This window comes from Camelus ferus, chromosome 13 (assembly GCF_009834535.1).
Source record: "Camelus ferus isolate YT-003-E chromosome 13, BCGSAC_Cfer_1.0, whole genome shotgun sequence".
NCBI classification, from domain to species: Eukaryota; Metazoa; Chordata; class Mammalia; order Artiodactyla; family Camelidae; genus Camelus; species Camelus ferus.
The window spans coordinates 8,949,258-8,959,014 of NC_045708.1; the positions used below are offsets into that span (position 1 = coordinate 8,949,258).

The 9,757-nt window shown below is 41.7% G+C and overlaps 1 non-coding gene across 1 annotated transcript; it reads right to left on the reverse strand.

The window, feature by feature from the left end:
• Positions 1 to 9,667: 9,667 nt before the first annotated feature.
• On the reverse strand, positions 9,668 to 9,739 carry TRNAA-CGC. Its single transcript has one exon. It is a non-coding gene; the product is annotated as a tRNA-Ala (tRNA).
• Between the last annotated feature and the right edge of the window lie 18 nt (positions 9,740 to 9,757).

Genomic DNA, 9,757 nt, shown 5'->3' on the forward strand with positions numbered 1-9,757 from the left:
GGACATTGCCTATACCCCGAAGTGATTTTTTTCGAAGACTAAAGGGAGACCGGGAGGATTTGGATCACGGAGACTTAGTCAGGAGGAGGGGTGAGCTGCCAGAGAGGCTCCGGAGCTGAGGGCCTCTTGGGCTAGTGGCCTCCGTGAGCCTGGGCTGTTATTTACCCAGGGCCGTCCACCAGCCCCAGGGGTGCCAAACTGCACAGGAGTTGGAGGACGGCTCTCCGGGACAGGGGATTGCCGCCCTTGCTGGAGGGGGACTGACACACTGAGCCTTTACATGGCTTTTTATGGTTCCTTCACAGAGCTGTTTTATTTACCTGCTGCACGGATGAGGTCTAAGAAAAACCCAGATCCACCGTATAATTTGGAGCTAAGTACATGATGGATGCCAGAGATTTAAAATTAGCCAAGTAAACTTAATACCGGGGCATTATGCTTGCTTTCAAGCGCCTGGATGTCTGTTAGGGAGGCATCACTTGGGAAGGACTCTGGATAAAATAATCAGACTCTATCCTCCCTAGAAATAGAAAAAAGGATCTGCTCTGAAGGGGACCAGTTGTGCCAAATGTCCTCCAACCAAAGTGTTGAGTAGAGCTGGTTGTCTATGTGCATTCAAGTCCCACGTGTGGGATTATATTGAGGTTGGCACAAATTAAAGTGAGGTTTGGGGTAATTTACGTATTTGCTATTTTATAAACGCATCCCACTCGGCTTTCAAAACTGAGGCTCTCCTCTCTCCTGGGCTCAATGGTTGTGGGGATGGTAGGTGGGGTGGGGCAATGAAGAGGCTTGTCCCTTGGCACCTCCTAGAAGTTCACAATAAGAATAGAGATGGCATCAATTCACATTAAAAGCAAGCATATGAAGTCATTCTCATGCTTATGGTCTTTACATGTAATCCTTGCAGCAACTTCACAAGGTAGATACTATCTCCACTTATTAACTGAAGAGGCTGAGGCTTAGTCTGATTAAATGATATGCCCGTGATCATGCAGGAGAAAGGAATTGCAGAGCCAGGATTTAAACTCCAGTCTGCAGGATGCTCAAGCACCCTGCGCTATTTTCTCCCAGGGTAGAGTGAAGTCTACCAGGTATTACACCTCAGATCCTGCCATCTGCTGGAGCTGCAGGGTACCAATCAGTGACACCCTTTATTGCCCTTTGGAGTGTGCAAACACATGAGAAGTAGGCTGTATTCGTTATCTGTTGCTGCGTAACATGTTATCCCAAGAATGTAGCCGCTTCAAACAACAATGAACGTTCATTGCCTCACCATTTCTGAGGGTCAGAAATCTGGGAGTGGACTAGCTGAGTGATTACAATGCAGGGTTTCTCGTGAGGTTGCAGTCAAGAGGTCAGCCAGGGCTGCAGTCAGCTCAAAGCTCAACTGAGGCTGGAAGATGTTCTTCTAACCTCACTCCCTTGGTGTTGGCAGCAGGTCTCATTCCTTGCCATGTGGGCTTCTCCCTAGGGGCACTCATGATGTGAAGGCTGGTTTTCCCCAGAGCAAATGATAAGCTGTGGGGAGGGGTGTGCTCGAAGTGACGTGCTATTATTTTTGCCACCTGCGAATGGTCACAGAGACTGCCCTTGATGCAACATGGTGCTGTATCAGGGCACAAATACGAGCAAGTAGGGCTTACTGGGACCCACATTAGATGCTGCCTACCACGTAGACAGAGAAGTTGGAAAGATGGAGAACAGAATGATGGCTTTAAAACTCAAAAAGCTGCATCCAAAGGACTCCTAAGTATTTCATCCCTGAAACAGACACACTTCACCACCGGGTCACAGGTGGGACTGGAGAACCACAGCTCCCCCTGCAGGAGCACAACAGGGAGACTTAACACATGAAGGAGCAGAGAACTCACGCTGAGAACAAGATATGCTGCGAAGAGAGTGGGCTGAGATGGGCAGGATGAGCGACACCTCCCAACTGCCCAATTCAGGACACCTCTCCTCCCCCAGGAGGCTAGGAGAGCTCTTCTAGTAGACTTGCCCTCATATGCACATGTGGCCAGGGGATGCAGCTCTCCCTAATGTCATCCCCGGTCCAGTCAGCTCTGTTCCACCACCGCCTGCTACACCTGATGGATGTTTTACAGACCCCCTCATCATCCCATCATCATCATCCGTGATTAAGTATCTAGCATGTGCCAAGCAGTGTACTGATTCCCTCCCAGGAATCCTCTTCCATCTCCTTAACCCTCTGCAGCAGGTACCATATCTCCATTTAATGGAAAGGACAAGTCAGCCTTAGGGAAGCCCACAGTCACACAGTTAGCAGGTGGCAGAGGTGGGAATTGAAGCCATCTAGCCTAACTCCACAGCCTTGCTCTTTTTCTTTCTTTCTTTCTTTTTTTTAATGGAGGTACTAGGAATTGAACCCAGGACCTTGTGCATGCTAAGCATGCACTCTACCACTGAGCTAAACAGCCTCCCCCCACCCCCCGCCCTGTTCTTGAACATCATGCCAGAGAGGCCGTTCAGTAAATATTTGTTGAAATAGATTAATTCAGATATAACTTTTGACTTTAAAAAAAAAGTAAAGAAAGCCTAAATAAGTCAAGCTGTTGGACCATAGCAAGTTCTAGAGAAAACTTAATGCCCACAATGCTCTTTCCACGTCTGAGGAATAAATTTAAGGTTGAAAAAAGGAACCACATCTTGCCAAATAAATAACGAGCTTCCAGAAGGCAGACGCATGGGCCAGGAAACAGCCTCCTTTTCAGTCTAGGGCTCTTTCTGTCTTCCATTCACTCCTGGAGATGCTGCCTCCATGGCTAAGACGAGGGCTGCCCGTGAGATCTCAGCAAAGCGGGAGGAGGTGAGAGCTTTGCTCCCCTAAATGTCCGCCGGAGGCTATCGCGGTGGTCAGCGCAGACGGCTTGCTGGCTAGGACCACCGGGGCATGCGGATGGGTTCTTCCTGCACTGCCCGTAAAACACAAGCCCAGAGTTTGTTTGCTTATGAGACAAACAAATGAAAGGCCAAGAGACAAGAGGCTTAGGATCTTAGTGCTTCCACTCAAATCCTTGGCCTGCCTGGGAGCCACGGCCCATTTGCTGTTACCTCCTGGGGACTTGCCTGCCATCCCTGCCCCCCACCAGCTGTGTCCCTCTGGCTACACCAACTCATCTTAATGTCCAAACCCAACCAGAGACTAGAGTTCACCAGCTTCCACAAGATCATCGATTATTTGTAAAACACAGGGCAGGGCTTATGGGGAGACACGGAGGAAAAGGGAAGACAAGAACTCATGGGGAGATAAACTTCCCGGGGAGACAGAGGTGTAAGGAAATGTGTACCTGTGGGAAGTTGGTGCTGGGTTTTCCTATGACTGTCTCAAGGTGCTTGCTTCAGTCTTGGGGTGATTTTAGGGGCATGACAGAGAATAAAAGGGTGATTAGCAGGAGAGAGGCCGAGGGGCACTGGCCGCAAAGCTTAACAGCCTGGCAGAAGGAGGTGGTGCCTGGGGCTGGGCTGAGGAAGGATGCTTTTGAGGGAGACATGGGATGTGAGGAATTGGGAAAATAGTCCAGTGTTTCCCACCTCTCATTCTGGTGTGATTTTTGCAATATTTGGCTACAGTTTGTACTATTGTTTATTTAACATTTTCTTTAAATTGAATCATTTTTTCATATAGAAATTAATTCCTCTTTAAAGGAAACTCTATATCACCATAGTAAGTGGAAATCCAGTATCACCTTCCATCATAGAATGTAGCCATAAGACAATAAAACCTAAACAATAGTCTTCATTTCTAGCCAAATACTCTTGTTGAAGTCTCTGACTCTTAACAGATGTTACAGAAGTGTTAGACACAAGAATGCTGTATTCAGGCTTTCTCCTTGGTATAACTCAACGATTAAAAATGAACTGAATTCTTCTGCACGAATCTGGCAAGTCAGTTCCTCTGAAGGCCCCTCCCGCTACACTATAACTAGACCCTAGGAGGACTGCAATAAACACACTTGTATGATTGCTAGGTTTGTATGAAAGTAGGGACCATCTCCAAGGGTGGTGGAGGGACGGGAGAGAATGCTAAAATGACACAAGGATGGGAATAACCAGCAAATGTGACAGCAGGAGCTGGTACCAGTACCAGCCCTGGAATCAGGACACTGGGCCCGGAGCTCTCTGCAGCAAGGGGAGAACTGAATCTGAGACTCCTATCATAAGCCTTGATTTTTTTGAAAAAAGCAGCAAGCTTCAGCAAAGAGCAGCTCTTGAAAAAAGCAAACATCAATCATCCTTGGAAGAACGCATCATCAATACAGACTCTCAAGATCCCTACAGATTATGTTCCACCCAATATAAGCTCGCAATAAAAAATCACCAAATGCTCAAGGAAACAGGCTTCGTGGAGTGAGATCAGCGGAATTAACAAGACACAGATTTAAAATCAGATGAAATTTTGGTATTGGCTTTGTAAGATACAAAACATAAAGTATGAAATGTTAACAGAAAAAAAAAATATGTGATTAAAAAAAGGAACAAAGGACAAGAAACTATAAAAAGGGACCAGGGAAAAGAACCAAGGAGAATGTTTAGAAATGAAAAATACAATCATTGAAATGTAATGGGTATGTTAAGCAGCAGATTAAAGAGAGAATGGGTGAACTAAGGAATAAATCTGAAGAAAGCGTCCAGAATGCAAAACAGAGCCAGAGGTGGAAAGTATCAAAGATAAGGAAGTTATCATGAGAAAGCGTTATATACATTCAATTAAGTTAGTTAATATACATAAAGCACTTTGAGCTGTGCCTGGCCATTAGTACCGACAAAGCCAAATGTTGGTTCTTAAAAAATACCTCTAAAAATGAAGATTTCCAGAAAGATGAATCAAGGGAAAAAAGAGACTGCCCAAGATCTGGCACAGGAAAGGAAACTGCAGACGTAGCTGAAATTAAGAAGATAGTAAGACTACACTATGGGAAATTTATTCGGTATCTTGTAGTAATCTATAATGAAAAAGAATATGAAAAGGAATGTACTATGTACATGTGTGACTGAAACATTATGCTGTACACCAGAAACTTACACATTACAAACTGACCGTACTTCAATAAAAGCTACTTTTCAATTTTAAGAAAGTATGCTATAAACATTATACCAATTAACTGGGAAATGTAGATAAAAACAAATTCACAGAATATGTAACTTTCCAGAACTGACCAAAAGATAAGTAGAAAATTTGAACAATCATATAATTATGAAGGCTATAGAAGTTTTAAATAATAGTTAAAATTGACCCAAAGAGGATACAGCAGTCCCAGAGACGTTTACAAGTGAATCCTACTACACTTTCAAAGAAGAGATTATTAAAGGAAACATTTCCCAATTTCTTCTATGAGACAAACAAAAGCTTTGCTATTAAAGCCAGACAAGAATAATGCTAGAAAGGAAAATTATTCCAATTTCACTTAGGAACATCAATGCAAAACTGTAAACTAAATGTTACCAAATTCAATCAACAGTCTATAAGCAAGATAAGAAAGATCAAGTTGAGTGTACTCTAAAAATACAAGGGTAGTTTAACATGAGAAAAATTTGTAAGCACAATTCGTCACCTTAACAAATCAGAGGATAGAATCACATGAGTAATAGATGCCTAAAAATCTTTTACAAAAGTTAACACCTATTTATTAATCAAAACTCACAGCAGATTAGGAATAAAAGGGAATTATGAACAGCAAGCATTGTTCTAAATGGAGAAACATTAGAAACATTTCCTTTGAAATCAAGACCCAGAAATCAAGGAGGCTCACCATTCCTGTTTCTATTTAACATAGTACTGAAGGTGCTAGCCAGGGCAATAAGACAGGAAAAAGGCACAAGAGTTTAAGGATTAGAAAACAAAAGTGTCTGTATTTCTGGATAACATGATTATCTATAAAGAGTGAGATCAGCGGAATTAACAAGACACAGATTTAAAATCATATGAAATTTTGGTATTGGAATTGTAAGATACAAAATATAAAGCATGAAATGTTAACAGAAAAAAATATGTAATTAAAAAATGGAAAATAAAAAATATTTTCAGACCTAATTACTAGAATTAATAAAATATTTTAGCAAAGTGATTGAAAACGAGATCTGTATACAAGAATCTATTGTATTTTTATCCACAAGCAACAAATGAAAATATTAATTTTTAAAAAGATGTTATTTATAACACAACAAAACAGAAGGTACCTAGGAAAAGGTATAACAAAGGTGAGCAAGAAGTTGACAGGAAAACATTTTAAACTTTTTTGAAAGACATTTTTTAAACCATAAAAGAATGTTATATTAAAAAGATAATATCTCCACATTGACCGATAGAGTCAAGGTAATCAGAATCCCAATAGGTTCGTTTGTTAGCTTTTTGATAAATCTGAGAAACTGATTTCAGAATGTATATGAGAGAAGGGTCCTAAAATTGTCTGGAGCCTTTCTCAACTGAACCCTAGAACACAGAAAATGAGCTTAGTGGTTATTTTCTCATTTCCCCCAAGGATGGAAGTAGTAAGTACCAACCTAGATGCCTAGGAGAGAAATAATTATTTACAAACATTAAGTGCTTTAAGGCATTAAGGTGAAGAAAGGCTGGCTGGAAGGTGAGGGTGGAGGAATTTGCCTAATCCCGTATCAAGACTTACTGCAAAGTTAAGAGTAATTAAGAGAGTGTGATATTGGAGCAATTACAGGCATAATAATCAATGCAACAGGACAGACTCCCAATTATTTGCAAACTTGATACATGTGAGTAAAGGATGGATCAAGCAACAGACGCTGAGACAACTGGTTACCCATCTGGGGTGGGGGTTGGGGAGGGGTTGAACCCTTACCTCACACCTTATACAAATTCAGCTCCAAGTGGGTTAACAACTTAAATGTGAAAAGTAAAATTTTTAAACTTCAGAAAAATTTAGAATATTTTTATGGCCTTGGAATTAGGAACGTTTTTGGTTTTTTGTTTTTTTTTTTTTACATAAGACAAAGAAAAACTTACACATTGAGCTACATCAAAATTAATAATTTCTGTTCATCAAAAGATGTCATAAAGAAAAAACAAGCCATGAATTGGAGGGAGCGGAGTTAACTGCACACATATAATCACAAAGGACTGGTAGCACATAAAGAATATATACATATTAAATTCCTGCAAATCAATAAGAAAAAGACAAATAGCCTAATAATAAAACATGCAAAAGGATACAAGCAGGTCTTTCCCTGAAGAGGAAATGTATTTGATGGCTAGAAATATGGAATGATAATCAGCCTCATTAGTAATCAGGTACTAATTTGCATACAGCTCCCTAATGAACTGCATTATTCTATACCCTCTAGATCTACATTGTAGCAAGAGTTAAGAGCCCAGACTCCAGAACCAGACTGGCTGGGTGCTGTCCTGGCTCCTCCAAGACATGGGAAGGGAACAGCTTCTCCTGCCTCAGTTTCTTCTGTGTAAAACAGGACAATAACCCAGTAAAATCTTATTGAAAATTGGCTCCCACCACCCACCCAGCCCGTTTTCATTCCATCAACCCTGATAACAATGACACCTAATATATTAAACAATTGGATTTTTTTCGACCTCAGTCTATAGGATTAGGCAGGGTTTTACTGTGGTACCTGATCCATAAGGTTGTTGTAAGCATTGCATGAAAATTAGTATACACAAAATACAGAACAGTGTCTAACACGTAGTAAATATTATATAGAAATTAGCTATAGTGTTATTGAAAAGACTGACATTAACAAGTGATGACAGAATTATAGTATTAGGAATTCAACTGTTGCTCAGTGTCGGGGGGAAGGGTATGAACTAGAAGGAAGAATCACATTGGGAAACAACTTAGCATTATCTCACAAAGTCAGTGTCTTAGTCCCTGCTGGCTGCTATAACAAAATAGCATGGATTGGGAGGCTTTTAAACAACAGAAGTTTATTTCTCATAGTTCTGGAGGCTGGGACGTCCAAGATCAAGTTGCTGGCAGATTCAGTGTCTGGTGAGACGACTCTTGCCTGGTGTCCTTTCTTGTATAAGGACACTAAACTAATCACCTCCCAAAGGCCCACCTCCAAATGCCATCACATTGGGGAGATAGGTTTCAACATATGAATTTTGGGGAGACACAGACATTTAATCTACCAGCAGTTAAACATGCACATACATATGAACATTCCTTATAATCTAGTGACTTCACTCTTACATTTATACCAGTGATTTTCAAACTTTAGTAGATACCAGAACTCCCTGGAGAGCTTCTTAAAACACAGGGTATTGGGTCCCACTCTCAGAGTTTTTAATTCAGTAGGTCTGGAATGGGGCCCAAGAATTCACATTCCTAGCAAGTTCCCAGGTGATAGTGATGTCAGCAGGGACCACACTTTGAGATGAACTGGTTTAGAGAAATTATCACAAGTGGGCACCACAAGACCTGTGTGTAAGTGTTCATAGCAGCACTGTTCATAAGGGCAAAACACTAAAAACCCAACCCAAATGTCCATCATTAGGAGATGAAAATAAACTGATAGGTCCGCATAATGGAATACTATGCAGCAGTGAAAATGGGTGAACTATGCTCCATGCAACAATAGGATGAATTTTAACAATGTAATTTTGAATGAAAAAAGGGAAGCAAGTTAGAGAAAACTACATATTTCAGGAAACTGTTTTAGTTCAAAAACAAGCAAATTAACTATTCATTGTTTAGCTATAGATACACACATATGTGGCAAGTCTTTTCAAGAAAATCAAAGGAAGAATAAATACAAAATTTGTGGGAAATGCTCAATTTCCCAGGATTTCTCTCTCTAAATGATATCTGGGCACAGGGGGGGTTTTCGTGTTTCATGGGGACAGTGGCTGTGGTTATAAAATATGATGTGAGGGCTCTGGCTTTGTCCTTCGGCATCCTGCTTGCCTTTGGGCATTGGCCTCTGTCCTTGCTGAATAGGCTGGTGATATCATTGGTCCTTCTTGCTATTAAGCCATAAGCTGGCATCTTAAGCCATAAGCTGTCACCACTCTGGCCATATGAATTCAGAATAACCCAAGTTGGGTCAAAATACCCCAATACTAAAGCTACATTGAACCCTTCACAGAAATATCCCTATGACAAGAAAAAAAAAATAAAGTTCTTCTGCAGGCTTATGGTGTTTTGCTCACAGGAGGTAACACAGACATCAGCACTTCAAATTGCTCCTTATTTGTCCCTAGAGGGCTTTTCCATACCTTAGGCAATGCACCGTTGTAGGATTAAGGACGATTAAAGGGTTTGTCTTCCTACAGCAAAGACAAACAGTTGTGAAAGAGGAGGGAGATCCATGTCAGCAAGGAGAACACATGTTAGTTCGCTGAGAATCAGAAAATTGATGCTCTGTAACCTTTCCTGCCTGTGTGTCCCCTCGGTCACCGCAGCCTCCAGCGGTGTGCATCCCTGATTGGAAGATGCTACTCTGCTCCACTGACTTATTTTTTTCATAACCCTCAGCACAGCTGAGACAGGAGGGGAGGGAGCAGGGCACAACCGTTAAAAGAATGACACAGCAAGTGAAGACTCAACTCCCAGTAGACCTTGAGCTTCACTGTAATATATTAGCACACTGTGTGGCACTCCCATGACAGTTTTTTGTTTGTTTTGCAGGGGGGAGGTAATTAGGTTTTCTTTAGAGGAGGTACTAGGGATTGAACCCAGGACCTCATGCGTGCGAAGCATGCACTCTACCACTGAGCTATACCCTCTCCCCGCCACCCCGTGCC